The sequence below is a fragment of the Canis lupus genome, chromosome 31 (genome assembly GCF_011100685.1).
Source record: "Canis lupus familiaris isolate Mischka breed German Shepherd chromosome 31, alternate assembly UU_Cfam_GSD_1.0, whole genome shotgun sequence".
Lineage (NCBI taxonomy): Eukaryota > Metazoa > Chordata > Mammalia > Carnivora > Canidae > Canis > Canis lupus.
The window spans coordinates 14,747,623-14,763,369 of NC_049252.1; the positions used below are offsets into that span (position 1 = coordinate 14,747,623).

Consider the following 15,747-nt stretch of genomic DNA (forward strand, 5'->3'; position numbering starts at 1 on the left):
TGTAGTCAGTTACAGTGAGACAAAATCCTTACTACACATTTATTAAATTCTTCAATACAGGTACTATTGCACTTGTTGGTTTTGACAGAGGTGGAAATAAAAGTAGTAAAAAAATGCAGTATTGATCTTGATTAGGTGGTGTCAAATGAGCTAAATTTCTGTATTGAATGATGAATTATAACTACAGCACATCATACAGCATGATTATCATCATGAAAGGTACTATTTAAAAGACAGTTTGAATTCATTTAGTCAAAAGCTTTTGTATATTTTCTGAAAATTCATGATATTGTAAGTGGTGTTAAGAAAGTCTCTATCACTGCTGCTTATAAGATTTGTAAACCATTAAGTCACATCATCTTTCCTGTAGCAATTAGTGCTTTTGACCGAAGACATGACATGCATTTGGAGTTGTTTTTCAATTAGTTGTGATAAATATCTTGTCTGATTTCACCTATGACCCTTGACATGGATTTGTAGGAGGACTTGTGGAGATGAAGTTTTAGTGTTATAAAACAGAGTGAAGCTATAACTGATTTGTGTCAATTGAACCCTGTGGTTTTGACCCGGTTGAGATTGTATAGTAACTGAATTAATGGATTAAAGTTAGAAAATGTGCCAAACCATAAACCAGAGATAAGTGAGCAGAGAAGTGCATTTGTCACGAGCGTACCATGATTCTGTTCACTTCAGAGTGCGATGGCACGAGTGTCTTCACATGAAAGAGTATTGTAAACTCTTCCATTTATTGAGATCAAACACTTAGAGTCTTTATTATGTGAATATTATAATTTATGAAAATACGAAATATTTCTTTTCTCCCGAGAAAAAAGCTGAGACACCTCAGCTTTAAAATCTGAGAAAGCAGAAACATCAAATTGACAAGCATGGAAGAAAAATTTCCTCTGAAATATCTGGTATTCTGCATTTGCCACTGATGTAATTTTTATATGCATTTCAGAAAGAATTTTTTTCCCTGATACTTTGCTAGATTGCCCATAGAGATACTGAGATACATAACACGTGCTAATGTTGCCCACTTGCTATGAGCATGAGAGTTAAATACCCCTCAGCCACACCTTCTAGGTTGAAAGTTGATGCTATTTCAGGAGCAGTAAGCATGGCATCCCTATTACTTTCCAGAAGGGGTCTTCAACTGTGTTCTCACTAGGTTGCTTTACTTCCTCTTCAAATGTGATGAAAATAAAGCCTGCTCTATCACCTCAACATAGTGTAGATCTATCGTGTGGATGCTCCCCAAGGGACACAGAGGACTCAGAACAGAGACAAGTAGCATATGGCATTTGTAGATAGGGTGGAGAGCAGTGAAACAGCCACTCTCACAGTATAACTATTAAGAGCAGATATTAAATGGAACATTGAGCAAACCCACCAGCAGATAGTAAGAATAACGATTTTGCTAGAAGGAAGTGAACTCTGGAGCATGTCTATAAAACCAGAAGGGAAACAGAAATTGGATAAAGAGGAGACAAAAGAAATAGGGCCTGGATTGAACCCCAATAGTGATGATTCTCTAAATCATCCTTGTCTGAAGATACTTACCAAAGGCATTGAGGAAAATATTGGATGTTAATATTGGAATTTCTCTGTATACTGATCATTGTTTATATTCAGTATATAATAATTATATTATTAGTGAACTATAGAGTACAATAAGTGAAATAAGTATCTTTTTAAAGCAAATAATTGTACAAGTATTTATTACATTTGGGATGAAGTATCTAAAGAAGAAATACAAGGTTTTAAGATAATACACATCAGGAAAAACTGATCTAGGTGGAGTACTTAGTATTTATTAATTTAGTGTTTATTAATGGTGGATGAGTCATGGAAAACTTCCCTTTAGAAGTCCATATCTAAAGGCTGCAGAGATGTTTTTATAGACAGTGTAATAGTAGACATAGAGAACTAGGAGAAAACCAAAGAGAATTAGACTGGATAGTTTCTGAGGTCTGTTCTAATTCAAACATCCAAAGACATATGCTAATAGCTTCTAAGGCTTGACTTGCGTATAATAGGTCTTATTAACTCAGTAGACAAAAGCATGGGCAGGTATGATAGAAGGTGTGTGACAAATATTCTTTGGCTCCAACAGACTAAGATGTTTTGGGGCCACCAGGGGGGCCAACCTGAGTAGGGCACTTTCTTCCTGATACCAGCCACAGGACTCACTCAGAAACCTGAGTATTTCATGATCCTTAGGATTTATTCATTTTGCTCTGCCACATGTCCATATAATGGGACGCCTTGCTCAATGAAGTAAATAAGTATCATTTTCGGGCAGCCAGGGTGGCTCAGTGGTTTAGCGCCACCTTCAGCCCAGGGCCTGATCCTGGAGACCCGGATCAAGACCCATATCAGGCTCCCTGCATGGAGCCTGCTTCTTCCTCTGCCTGTGTCTCTGCCTCTCTCTCTCTCTCTCTCTCTCTTTGTGTGTGTCTGACATGAATAAATAAATAAAATCTTTAAAAAAGTATCATTTTCATTGTACAATGCTGATCCATTCCATCTAAATTAAACCTTTTATTGTCACAAAGTTCTTGAGTTAAAATGTGCTCCTCCTGTTGTTGTAGGTGATTGGATTGGGAAGATGCTATCTGAAAACAGCTATTTCCATCTGGGGCCCAGAAGAGCAAAAACCTGGAAATCAGTCCTTGAATGCTGCCTTTGCCATATTCATTTCAGTCTGGGGTATTAGACCATATTTACCTTTTTTTTTGGACATCAGGAAGTCTATATAAGAGTGTTTAAGGGAAAAAAGTGAATATGATTAAAAAGAATGTCTTCAGCACTTTATTCAAGTGACTATACTCAGTCCCTTGGTAAGCCTGATGATCCTTGTTTGAGAGAGTATATGCTGGAGGAGAACTCATGCAATTCCTGTTCCCAACTAATATCTGTGTGTTCTCAGGAGACATCCCTCCAGAAATGGAAACCAATCAAGTAACAAATATTCATCCCCTTTTATGGGTCCAACACTGAACTAAACACAAGGTATACCAAAATGGAGACCAGCTTCATTTGAATAATTGTTTCAATTACTTAAAAACACAAAGGAAAGTATTGTCACAGCCCCAAATATTTCATATTAGCTAGAGAGGCAATAAGGTCCAAAATGAAAGAAACTAGTGTAACCTGAAGCAAAGAGGTTTCATGAAAGAGACATAATTGGAGACACTTGTGGAAGGAGGAAGGGTAAAGGCGAAGGAAATGGATAGATAAATGGGAGGAGCAAGTCCACCATGCTAACAAACCTATCCCAGGTTTGCACATCATACCCAGACTTTAGCCTAGCTTTTGCAGGCATCATTGGTTCTGCATTTCTATTATTAATGCCATGGTGCCCACATATAGGATAATTTCTGAAAACTCAGTTTCTAATATTAAATTCCTCATATTTCAACTCTACTCCACCATCTTGACCATTTGTCTTCCATGGAGAAAGAGTTTAAGAGAGAGATGTGGTTTTGATCTCAAGATTTATGTGTATAGTTTTCTGTGTTCACTTTTCTTTAGGAGGGATTCCCTGTTTTCAATTGTGTCCCCAAATCTCTGTAAAATAAAGCACTATTTGTGGTAAAGATGCTAGTCATCCCTAACCACCTGTGTTGTTGTCTTATTCCTGAGCCCCCAGATAGACCACATTTTCTGGGCTCCCTTGGAGGTAGGTGTAGCAGTGTGAATGTCTGGGCCATGGTGAGGGAGCAGGAATGATAGGACCATTTCCAGACTGGTATAGAGAGCTTCCCAGAAGCAATTCTCTTTTATTCCCTGGCTAATTGGAGAGGGCTCTAGGAAACCACACAAGGTTGGCAGGAAGAACCTTGGTCCCTGAATTGTGAGCATAGGACAGAACCTCCCTTCCCCTTTGCCACTACTCATATTGGATTGTGATGTATCATGATATGAACTAGAAAGAATCCTGGTGAGCTGATTTCCCAAAGCAATATCATGATGAATCCTGGTGGCTGATTTCCCAAAGCAATATCATGATGAATTTAAAGCATATGGATACATTTCTCTCAATGGAGCTTAGTAATTTTTTTTTTTTTTTGGAGCTTAGTAATTTTTGATGAACTTTTCAAAAAAGTTTTTCTTTGGAAATAATCTCAAGAGAGGAAGGTTTTAAGGCAATGTGATGGTTAATTTTATGGGTCAATTTAGCTAAGCTATAGTACTTGGTAACTAAATTAAACTCTAGCGGTTGCTGTGAAGGTATTTGTAGATGTGGTTAGCATCTACCATGAGTTGACTTTAAGTAAAGGACATTAACCTTGATAGTGTGGGTGGGCCTCACATCAGTCATTTGAAGGCCTTCAAAGCAAAAGCTGAGGTTTCCTAAAGAAGCAGAAATTCTGCTTCAAGCCCATGGCATCAACTCCTTCCTCAATTTCCAGACTGTTAACCTCCCCTACTGCTTTCAGACTTGCCAACCTTTATGATTGCATGAGCCAGTTCCTTACAATAAATCTCTTCACACAGACACACACAGACACACACACACACACACACACACACACACACACGTACATAGATGGTTCTGTTTTCCTGGAGAACCCTGGCTGATACAGGTAGACAGTCATTTTTGTATTATTTATGCCTTAGGAGTGACAATTGCTAGCATAATGTGTTGAACATGAGGAGTTTTAAGATTTTATTTATTCACGAGAGACAAGCAGAGAGAGGCAGAAACATAGGCAGAGGGAGAAGCAGATTCCCTGTGTGAGCCCAGTATGGACCTCGATCCCAGGACCCTGGATCATGACCTGAGCCAAAGGCAGACAGACGCTCAACCACTGAGCCCCCTGGGTGCCTCGAGGAGTTTTCTAATAACATATGTTAAATAGATCAATGTGAAACCAACTGGAGATTCAACTACTATGAAGGTTAATATTGAAGCTTTGAAATAAAAAATGAAATTTCAGCAGTATAATCATAAAATATTGAAATTCTCTAAAAATAAATAGGAACATTCATCCATTCATGCTTTTTTGTTTTAAGAAATAAAATCACCAATTTTTTTTTCCCCACATAAACTTGAAGTGAAGTTGCTATCTAGGACTCTAATAGTTTCCAGTATCTCAGCAAGTGAGGATATCAGTTTGTTCTTAATTTGAGTAAATGTTATTTCACATATAAAAATTTTTGGTGCCCTCTGGTGGCCAGAGTTCAAAAAATAAAAAGCATATAAATATACAGTAGTCCCCCCTTATCCATGGTTTGCTTTCCAGTTTTAGTTACCAATGGTTTACAGCTGTTAAGAAGCAGATGATTTATTCTCCTCCCGACAAAGCATTAGAAAGTCAATAGTAGCCCAACGCTATGTCACAATGCCTGAGTCACTCACCTCACTTCATCTCATCGCATAGGCATTTTATCATCTCGCATCATCAATAAGAAGTGTGAATACAGTACAATAAGATATTTTGAGAGAGGCCACAGTCACATAACTCTTACTACAAAAAAAAAATAACTCTTACTACAGTATATTGTTATAATTGTTTTATTGTATTGTTATTGTTCTTAATATTTTACTGTGCCTAATTTATGAATTATTTTTTTTAAATTTTTATTTATTTACTTATGATAGTCACAGAGAGAGAGAGAGGCAGAGACACAGGCAGAGGGAGAAGCAGGCTCCATGCACCGGGAGCCTGATATGGGATTCGATCCCGGGTCTCCAGGATCGCGCCCTGGGCCAAAGGCAGGCGCCAAACCGCTGCGCCACCCAGGGATCCCCTAATTTATGAATTAAACTTTATCGTAGGTATGTGTATATAGGAAAAAATATAGTATATATAGGATTCAGTACTCTTTATGGTTCTGGATATCCACTGGGGGTTTTGGAATGTTTCCCCCACACATAAAGAGGGGGCCCTACTTTATATAGAGCAGTCTATTTGGGTATGTTCCCAAATTTCCTTTCTAAATTTGAAAATCTTTGGGATGCCTGGTTGGCTCAGTGGTTGAGCATCTGCCTTCAGCTCAGGGCGTGATCCTAGGGTCCCACATCGGGCTCATCACAAGGAGCCTGCTTCTTCCTCTGCCTGTGTCTCTGCCTCTCTCTGTGTGTCTCTCATGAACAAATAAATGAAAATCTTAAAAAAACTTTTTTTCATTGATTTATTTGAGAGCGAGCAAGAGAGAGCACAAAGCAGGAGGAGTGGCAGACAGAGGGAGAGGGAGAAGCAGATTCCCCTCTGAGCAGGGAGCCCCAATGTGGGGCTCAATCCCAGGACCCTGGGATCATGACCTGAGCTGAAGGCAAATGCCCAATCGACACACATCCATGTGCTCTTAAATTGGAAATCTTAATGCATTTTTTTTCACGGAAGAAGAGGGATTAATATCTCAGATTTGTTTATAAACCCCTATTATAGTACATGAAGTGCTTAAAATATGACACCCAAAGTAATAGGGCCTGACAAAAAGTGAGACAATGATTCTGTGAGAGGTTGAGAGCTATCACTTGGGAATCCATTGCCATCTCCTCTGCTGTGGCCTTGATTAGTGAAGAAGACTGGAATTGCCTGGATCCCTCCCTGAGGTGTTTCCATGGCCACCGTGGTGCCCCTAAACTTACAATTAAATAAATTATTTTAAAAACTAATATACACTCAAAACTCATTGCTTCCTAATATTTTGCCATACTTTGCTATTATTTAGTAAATTCACCTATTGAGATGATTTGTGTTTTATATGGTGGAAATACTATATAGTGATGTGCTGCTGTGCATCTCTTACCAACTCTTCATTCAGTGATACCAGTAGCTTGTAGTTGGTCAGTGGGAATATTTTTTGTCAAGGAAATTGGAAAATGCTACAAATCAAAATCCCCTAGTAGTTGTAAATATTTGTCTCCATACCACTGAGTCAGGAAGTATCTTTGGGAACAAAAGAAGGAGGTTTCCTGTTTCATTATTTAATTTAATTCAATTTATCCCACCATCTATACTGGATTGGTCCTCAGGTTTATTTATTCATTCAATCAACATTTTTAATTGATGTATAATGGACATAGAACATTATATTAGTGTTGGGTGTACAACATAATGATTTGACATTTGTATACATTGCAAAGTGATCACCCACAATAAGTCTAGTGGCCATCTGTTACCATAAAAATTATAATTATTTTTTTCTTGTGATGAGAACTTTTAAGACTTGCTTATTTAGCAACTTTCAAATTTTCAATACAATGCTATAGGCCATAGTTATCATACTATATTACAATCCCCATAACTTATTTGTTTTACAACTGGAAGGACACCCTTCACTCATTTTACACACTTCCCAACCTCCTCTCCTCTTACAGGTTCCTATCTATTCTCTGTATCTATGAATTTTGTTTTGTTTGTTTTCTACATTCCATACATAAGTGAAATCATACAGCATTTGTCTTTCTCTGACTTATTTCACTTAGCATTAATGCCCTCAGAGTCCATGGTCCATTCATGTTGCAAATGGCAAGATTTCATTCTTTTTAATGAGTGTGTGTGTGTGTGTATTTATATTTCATTGTGTATGTATATATATATTTATATTTGTCTCTTTCTATATATCTATATATGTCTCACATCTTTATCCACTCATCTTTATTTCATTGCGTATGTATATATATATTTACATCTATGTCTCTATATAACTAAATATGTCTCACATCTTCTTTATCCACTCATCCATTGATGGACACTTAGGTTGTTTACATATCTTGGCTGTTGTAAATAGTTCTGTAATGAACATAGGGATGCATGTATCTTTTCAAATTAGTGTTTTTGGTTTTTTTGGGATAAATACTTCAAACTGGAATTGCTGTATTATATGGTATCATATGGATAAATGCTATATCATATGGTATCTAGTTTTAATTGTTTGAGCAACCTTCATACTGTTTGTTTATAAACAAAAAAACCCACTAACACAAAATAAAATCACTAAACAATTATATTGAGATAGGGATTGAGAAAGAATTGAACAGTGATGTGATAGAGTAGTGAGACAGTCAGGAGGAAATCTACTTCACACACATTGTTGGGGAAGTTCTCTCTAGTGAGTGGTTGAATGAGAAGAGGGTTAGGACTGATAGGTGAAAAAGGGGATTATGTAAAATAGTGCAGGACATAGTGACCTAATAAGGTAGTGTTTGTTGATTGATGAATGAAGAGGATTTTTAAATTGTGAGGTTACTTTTTTCATTACTAAACTCATGAGGCTGTAGTAGTATTGGCAGGGGCCTTCTGCCCTTTTCCTACATTGGAATCATGTGAAATTCCAAATATGTAAAGATTTAGGATTTGAGGAAATCCCTGAAAATAATACTTGAAAACTGCTTGGGAGGAGCATTAGTGCAGTGGGTGGATGGGAGCGAGGAAGGCAGTGGAGGTGGCTGTAGTGAGGGAATGCAATGAGTGCATTGTACCTGTGGATGAAAGTTTATGAGTCAGGGATGAATGGCCTGGAGTTGAAAAATTTCCTCCTCACCATTCTTTTGGGACACCAGGTAGTAAAATCCAGGGAGTATAGGTACACTAAGAGAATTAGTGTGAAGATAGCCTGTGTCAAGGACTGAGGAGAAGGTTTTTGAGACCCAGTTCCTGACACTTAGTTGGTTGCTCTGTGACTACACTACTGTCCTTATTGTAAGATGTGGAGCTTTTAGCTAGAGTTTACTCTCACCATCTCATGGAAGATGTGAGACGTGAGAACAAAGACAGAACAGTAGAATATAAAATTTCCCTTATGATTTCCACACATGTGGGTTTGAGTATTTCCATGGATTTTAGAAATATGAGTTAGAAGTTCCACTTAAAGCAATTTAAAATAATATTTTATACTCAGTTATTTTTATTGACATAAATGGATATTGCATAATGTCTGTTCTAGATGGGATCTGTAAATTGGTTATTATTGGCTGTTTCTTTTAGCGCCACCCATTAAACAACCAAAAAAGTATGTACAAAGCATCTCTCCCTGGATAATAAATTCATTGTTGGCTTCCGGAGAGTTTCCAAGTAAAATGCCAACAATTTAACCTTGAAAACATCCAAATTGCCTGACTGTAAAATTTTGTTTAAATGAATATATTGCTGTAATAATGTATCCTTACATTTACCAAGCATTCAACATATATTATCATAGTCCCATAAGAATCCCTGAAAGTACTTATTGTTATTTTCTTTCTCTCTTTCTCTCTTTTCCACAGAGGAAGGAACAGACTCAGAGGTGGGGTGAGTTGCTTCAGGTCACATAGTTACTAAGTAACTGAGTCATGAATCTGATTTTGAACATCAAGCCCTTTTGAACATCAAGGAGTGCTCGCTGATCTAAGGCTTTAAGAAGTTTTTGCACATTTCCCTTTTGTTGCTTTCCCTTTTAGTTTATAGGAATATCCTTGTCTCATGCCCTAATTCTTGGGGTCACTGCCTGTTCTTGCTGGGCCAACCTTCCTCCATGCATAGGTCTGAATTAAGATCCGAGCCCAATCCTTGTTCTGTGGAAAAGCAGGATTGTTGCCTGTCCTGAGTAAATGTGGTGCTTTCTCCTACCCTAAAGTTTTGGAATATTCATCCCCAAGAGATTGTGCCATCATGAGCCATCATGAACACTGATCCCAGCACAATTTAACTTAACATCCTGTTGGTGAGGATAAAACATACCCATTCCTTACTTAGAAAAGATCAGAGCTAAATATGCATATTTGTTAGGAAAAACACTCAAAGATACTGTCTCTAAAGCAACTATCCTCAGGAATATTATCTCAACTAGCTGGGGAACCTAGAAAAAGGTTATGTTTAGGATTGAAACTATGAGCTATGAAAAGAAAAATTCTTGGTATAGTCAACTGGCAAAATCACTTGGGGGGGGGATTGAAAATAACAAAATAACCTAATAAAAAGTACATGAAGCTATGGATGTATATAGTTACCAAAGGAACTCAATGTAGCTGCCATTTAGATCAAGAACTAGAGCATTGCTAGCTTTCTAGAAGCCTCTTCCTAAACGCAGAGTTCTCCTTTGTGCTTCTTCTAAAGATTTTTAGGAAAAGTTCTTTTTTTTTAATAAGTTTTGATAAGTTTGATACCTAAGCTTATATAAGCTTATGTATGTGTGTGTGTGTGTGTATATATATATATATATATATATATATATATATAGTGTGTGTGTATATATATATAGTGTATATATGTCGTTTATATGTAGTGTGTATATAATTTGTAGAACTATGGTTTATAAGAAACAATATATATGGGATGTGTGTGTGTGTGTGTGTGTGTGTATGTATATATAAATATCTTAACCAATATTCTCTTTTTTAAAGATTTATTTATTTATTTATTTATTTATTTATTTATTTATTTATTCATGAGAGACACAGAAAGAGAGAGGCAGAGACATAGGCAGAGGGAGAAGCAGGCTCCCTGCAGGAGCCCAATGTGGGACTTGGTCCTGGAACTCCAGGATCACCACCTGAGCTGAAGGCAAAAGTTCAACTGCTGAGCCACCCAGGTGTCCCTCTTAACCAATATTCTGATTAGAGAATATATCAGCAAGATTTATGAACTTTTCAAGAATAGGCAACCTTACTCATTTTTACCTATCTGCTACCTAGCACAGACCCTGAAACTTAATGAGGATGTAATAGCTCACAATAAATTTGTGTTGAGCAAATAAATGATAAATTGTTAAATAAGAGATCATTATTTTTACCAATCTTTTAGAGATTATTTAGATTATGTGTTGGAATAATATGTACATTGAGATATAAATTGATGTTTTTTTTTTTTTTCCTTTAGTATCTCCTAAACCATTTCCTCCATTTGAACAGTTATGCATTCTGTCTTCATTGCCTTAGGGAAAGGAAACACAGATAAATCAGATTACAGAAGAGGTAAATCCTTGGCTAATCCATTTCTATTTCTAGGAATCAATAATAAACACTGGATTTGGAAGATTAGATAAAGTGTTGTTTTTTCTGCTCCTGATTTCAGACCCAGAGAAGGAAGAAGATAAGAAGGCAAAGTAAGAGACTAGGTATAAGGCTGTCACTGAAACCGAGAGGCTGAACTTGACTGTTTGCCTTCCTTGACTGCAACCCTACAAAGATCACTGACACCTCAGAAAACTCAGGGGCTCTGAAATGGAGGGGGCCTGTGCTGTAGTGTGCTGGACCTGCCTTGTTCCAGCTTGCGAGAGCCAATAGTTAAACTTTTAGTTTTATGAGCTTGTTGGTGGCACATTGGTAACTTGAAATCAACCAGGGTAAGAGGTTTACTCTCTGGAAATTGGCAAATGCTACAAACCAGTCCCCCACTCTACTCTGGAGAGCTGGTAGTTAAAACATTTATCAGTACCCCACTGGATCTGTGCCTCCTTTTCCAGGTGGCACCTGGGAGAGTAGATGGATTGCAGAGGACCAGCCTCACATCAAGTGTAAAATTTGTGGTATGATACGTCCAGGAAGATTGCTGTCAGTCAACCGCCCAGGGCTCCTGCCTATCTCTTTGTGCCATAGGGAAGAGTAGAACAACTTTTCATGCATCCAAGGGCAAGACAGAGTAGTAAAGTATCTTAGACAGTGCTAATAATTGACCAGCAGATGACTGTTTTCTGAGCTCCTTGGAAAGAGCATGCCAATGATTGAGTAAGGGCCAAGTTTGAAAGGTCTTGAGGTTGAGGCCAAAGGATGACGTGTGAGTAATCTAAGTGATGAATCACCCAGAACTGGGTAAGCAAGGTGCATCTCAAAGAATGCTGATGTTGACAGATGACAACCCCACATCTTCAGCCATTCTCTTCATTCTGATATCTTGGCACAACTCTGTAAGCCTCTGAAACTTAAACTTGATCCTAGGGAAAAGGAAAATAAGGGCTGGAATTAGGGTGAAGTATGTGAGCACCCACCTTAGGTACAGAATTTAATAGGGTGCCAAGAAATTAGGAAGGAGAGGAAAGCATCTTGCTAAAGGGCAAATAAAGGGAAGGTGAATAAAAGGGAGGATGTTAATTGACAATGCTTTTCCAATGAACTTAATGAAGTATGTCCAGATACCTATTTGTAAATATATATTTGTAGTAGAAGTCACCCACATGATTCCCCAGCAAAGCCCAAAGCAAGCAAAAAATTTAATCTCTTTGTTTTCTTTAATTCGTGGATGTGCTTATGTATTTTTATTGTCATGTGGACCAATTGATTCTCCAGATGGTTTCTTTGTGTCGTACAGTGTCTGTTAAAATATCTTATTATATGATAAATATGGCACTTTGTAGATTTTTGAAAGCCCAGCTCCTCTTTTCCCCACCTTCATATTTGCCTTCATTCTTTTGCCCTTTCTTCTGTTCAGACAGCTATGCCATTCTGTGACCATTGCTCGGATAAGAATGTGGAGGGTGGAATCAAATTGGTTTCCATTCTGTTCGTTTTCTTTTCTTTTTTTCTCCTTCAAAGTGCTAACCCTCAAGCTGAGATAGGAGGAGAATAGAGCTTCTCCAGACAGATAGCAAAATTCCAGATGAATTTGTGGAATCTGTGGCTAAAAGTTTCTATGCCTTGCTCTTTAGGCTGCTATATGTTTCATTTTCCTGGTTGGATCTTCCTGACTTATACACTATGCTGTCTATCTTGATCTCTGTAAGCCTAGAACCTAATAACAGTTAAATCATTAGTGGGTGGAATATAGGGCCACTCAGAACACTGAGTATGACGCTTCTCCTTAAGTTTCATATTTGGAGGCAATGACTGCGTGACATGTCTGGAGATGTGGCACCTCAGACAGTCACACAGATGACCTGTACCCCCGCATGGTATGGATATAAATAAAACAACTCTTAGTTCTCAGGAGTCTCTCAGGAATAGCAGAGGTTGTATTGGTCCTGAAAGGAACATGCAGACAGAAGGAGATTTATTATGAAGAATTAAATTACAAGATTATGGAGGATTTTGGAAGATGACGGTCAGTCAAAAATCTGCAGTGAGGTCTGGCAGGCTGGAGACCCAGTGGTACAGATGAAATCTGAAGCTAGTCTGCTGGAGAATTCCCTCTTGCTCAGGAGGGTTGGCCTCTTTGTTGTATGTGTACCTTCACCGGATTGGATGAGGCCCACCCACATTGTGGAAGGCAAATTTTCTCTCAGAGTTCACCCTTTAAATGTTAATATCATCCAAAAAACACCTAAGTTGATACACAGAATTAATCATCATAGAGAGTATTTAATAGAAATGATGTGAGCTGAGTACAAGCTGGGCCTCCTACCCTCTCATGCATAATCCTCTGTGTTTGCTTTCTTTGGCAGAGGGAGACAGAGGGCAGGCAGAGGATTTAGAATAGGATTCTGAGTCCTACTGTGTGAAGGAGCCACCAGATGAAAGGAAGCTGGGTCCCTGAAAAACTAGATGAGACAGCCTTCATTCCACCTCTGTCTCTCACTGAAGTGTGACAGGTGTGAGATAGAAGCAGACGTTGTGTTAAACTTGGGGATTTTGGAGGTTGATTATTTAACTGAGAGGCAGGAGTTCTTTGGAGAATGTTAATTCAGGGTTAAGACAATCTAGGGATAGGAATCATAAAAATATTGAATATACTGGAGCTCAAGACTCTAGGAAGTCTGGGGTAATGAATGTGTTACTAGGGAAATGGGAGCAACCAGACTAAAGGGAGGGGGCATCGGGTACCGAGTGGGTGGAGGGAGGAGAACCGGGTTGAAGGTAACCCTCCAGGTGTTCTGTTCCATCTTCCTGCAGAAGGGCTGCTTCAGTGAAGCCCACCTGATGAGACCTCTGGTGGTTCCTCGGAGCCATATCTGGAGCAGTGACTGCAGCAGAAAAACTGAAAGTTGATTCCCAGTTCCTTCACTTTATAATTTTAGAACTTTTGAACTTTGCAGGCTGAGAGTTCTTAATACATATTAATGGGTAAATTGCTCAAGTGAAGAAAGAGTGACGATGAATGCATCTAGGCTAGTTTCCTGAGAGCTAACTTTTATGCTGTGTATAAATTTGGTCACACACTTGAAGAACCAGAGAGGGGATCATAGGGCAGGCAGAAGAGAATTACATGATTCATCAGTTTCTCAACCGACTTTTGATATAAATCAGAAAGAGCGTATAGAAGGTTCTGAAGAAATCTTGTTGGATAAATAAACTTGAAACTACTGATTATGTGATTTCCTTCTCTGTTGTGAATTGGGAAAAAGATTTAAATTGTAGAAACAGTGGTATTTGCAGCAAAATACCCACAAATTTTGAATTCAACTGCAAATAGAAGAATATATGTATTTTAATCAGTTTGCATGATTCTTCTCTTTGAGTTGTTTTGTACAGTGTATTTTATACTGTGGTTTAAATAGTAGGTAATATATTTTCTGAATACTTTTGAGTAAATGACTGTTCCATGTTAGGTGTCTGTAAAGGGCAACTAGTAGACCCAGTAACTTGTATTGGTTAATTTGGAAGTTTAATATTGTAGTGATTATAAGTTATCTGAGATGTTTAGAAAACAATTTGTATTGTAATAATAATTATTTTGTGACTTGATCTAATCAGTTTTGATAAACATATAGTGAGACCATCAAAGTGTCCAATTAGTGGATGTAATAATTCTTGACTCTCTCAAGGGGGCAGCAAAACCGCACAGCTCAGTTCTCAAAGATTAGGATGAAAATCCTAAAAAGCAGTTCACAGACATTCCTAACCTGATCATTCATATTAGTCCAACTAATTATTTTATTTATTTATTTATTTTTAAAGATTTTATTTATTTATTCATGAGAGACACACACAGAGAGAGAGAGAGAGAGAGAGGCAGAGACACAGGCAGAGGGAGAAGCAGGCTCCATGCGGGGAGCCCGACGTGGGACTGGATCCCAGGTCTCCAGGATCAGGCCCTGGGCTGAAGACGGGGCTAAACCGCTGAGCCCCGCCCCCCCCCCCCCCCCCAGCTGCCCCTAGTCCAACTAATTAAACATGACATTGTGCTGAAATTTGTTTTGGCATTTTATGGAAGCTTAACCTTTCCTTTGTGAAATGAAAGAAAATCATTTTTTGTCCTTCTAGTTTAGAGAAAACAACTATACTTGTTTGGAGTCTCAAAAGGCACTGTTTAAACAAGGCTAAATGCTGTTTGTGTAAGATACTGTGGATAAGAGCCCTTCCCCCCCCATCTCCACCAGTTACTTGATTTGTGATCAGATAATGGTTGTGCTTCACTTTACTGGGGCCATTTTGGAAATTCCCTTTCCATCCATGATCCACAGATCCATCCACAGATGGAAAAATATATAATCACCCAGAATGAAGAAACCTGAAAGTTGGCCCTAGGACAATAGGGAAATGGGAGAGAGTTGAACACATCTCTGCCCACCTCTGTAGAAGGGGAGCTGGTCATTTCCTACACCAGATGACAAATAAGGTTTGTTTTTAGGACTTACCACATCTTTCACTGTCTCCTCTGTTTCTGGTTCCCCCAGCGCCATTCTTGCACCTTGGAGGTGATCAAGTGATCTTGGGAAGGTGTTACCTAATAATGATTTAAAATCTTTCTTCTCTTTGGTGTATTTACATTTAATTAAGATTTGTGAAGATTGGAATATTTTAATAGTGTAAAAGAATAGATCATAGAATGCTAGCATTCTGGCCCTTAGCAGGTTTATTCTTTGTATACAGTAGGCTTTCAATAAATAGTTGTTAAATGAATGAACAAAGACCTAAAACGATAAATGAAGACGTAGCTG

The 15,747-nt window shown here is 38.1% G+C and overlaps 1 long non-coding RNA gene across 5 annotated transcripts in view; it reads left to right on the forward strand.

Annotated features, from left to right (window-relative positions):
- Window positions 1-15,747, forward strand: part of LOC111093522 — an 82,340-nt gene that overhangs the window by 12,874 nt on the left and 53,719 nt on the right. For 3 of the 5 annotated variants that reach the window (XR_005382169.1, XR_005382167.1, XR_005382166.1), the window contains 4 exons: window positions 2,595-2,843; window positions 2,933-3,015; window positions 9,224-9,248; window positions 10,815-10,909. This is a non-coding gene — a long non-coding RNA (uncharacterized LOC111093522). The remainder of the gene's footprint in view (window positions 1-2,594; window positions 2,844-2,932; window positions 3,016-9,223; window positions 9,249-10,814; window positions 10,910-15,747) is intronic. The other 2 variants (XR_005382168.1, XR_005382170.1) reach the window with 2 other exon arrangements.